Source organism: Gekko japonicus, unplaced genomic scaffold (assembly GCF_001447785.1).
Source record: "Gekko japonicus isolate JY-2015 unplaced genomic scaffold, Gekko_japonicus_V1.1 scaffold36532, whole genome shotgun sequence".
In the NCBI taxonomy this organism is placed as follows: domain Eukaryota; kingdom Metazoa; phylum Chordata; class Lepidosauria; order Squamata; family Gekkonidae; genus Gekko; species Gekko japonicus.
In genome coordinates this window covers 1-1,027 of record NW_015189203.1, presented here as the reverse complement: position 1 = coordinate 1,027, position 1,027 = coordinate 1, and the positions used below count along the sequence as shown (strand labels likewise).

Here is a 1,027-nt window from a genome sequence, read left to right as displayed (position 1 = left end):
AAAAATATATTAAAAGTTGCAGGGCAGTTTGGGGAGCTGTTGTGCGAGCTCTCTGTGCGGGGTTTCCTCCGGGAAAGGGGCTCTGCAAAGCTTTGCGGGCTCGCCGGCGTCCGAAGGTCGGGTTGCTAAAGAGATCAACAGCTTGAGAGCTAAGCTGGCTCTGGGAGAGGGAGTCAAAGGAGAGAAGACGAAGGATGATCGCTGGTTACCCGGGAGGCTCTGTGGCGCAATGGATAGCGCATTGGACTTCTAGACTGTTTGACGGGTGGAGTCATTCAAAGGTTGTGGGTTCGAGTCCCACCAGAGTCGTGTTTTGATGCATTGATCTGCGATATTAAAAAAAAACACAACACGCACATTAGTGTGTTCAAAACAACATAGGCGGGATGTTAGTTATGTTGACACAACTTTAAAGTTTCCAAATATCTTTTTAGAATTTCCCCCCCCCCCATTCCCATTTAGGATACTCTTACAGTACCTTGACCTTTAGTATCTGAAGAACTGTGCAGGCACAGGAAGGTTTAGACCCAGAATTAAACTGTGTTGGTCTTAAAGGTGCATGAACATGTTATAACGTTGTACATACTCAAGAACTATTTACAGCATGTGAATGTAATTGGAAGATTAATTAAACATTAAAAAAAAAAGGTGCCACTGGACTCAGGCTTTGTTCTGTTGCTTCAGACCAACACAGCCACCCCACCTGGACTGATCTTTAGTAAACAGGCTAAATTAGGACATGACCTTGTTATTGACAAATCGGTTTGCTAAGGAACATACTTATTTACTTCCTCCCTTATTGCAGGCATTCTGTCCTAGGCTTCCACGAATTTGATTTCTACACACACCAAGAAAGGGGGGCAAAAAAAGGTCCCCGCCTTGAGACGTTTACAATCGCCATTTGGACAGTGGAGTAAACAATAAAATGGAGGTGGGGGAAGGGAAAACATGACTGATGGTAGTGAACACACAAAAGTTGTAAGGCTTACTCAAAATGAATCACCACCAGAGGTCATTTCGGGGGGAT

General features: G+C 44.5%; 1 non-coding gene across 1 annotated transcript; it reads left to right on the top strand.

The window, feature by feature from the left end:
• Positions 1-215: 215 nt before the first annotated feature.
• Positions 216-309, top strand: TRNAR-UCU. Its single transcript has 2 exons — positions 216-252; positions 274-309. It is a non-coding gene; the product is annotated as a tRNA-Arg (tRNA).
• The last annotated feature ends 718 nt before the right edge of the window (positions 310-1,027 follow it).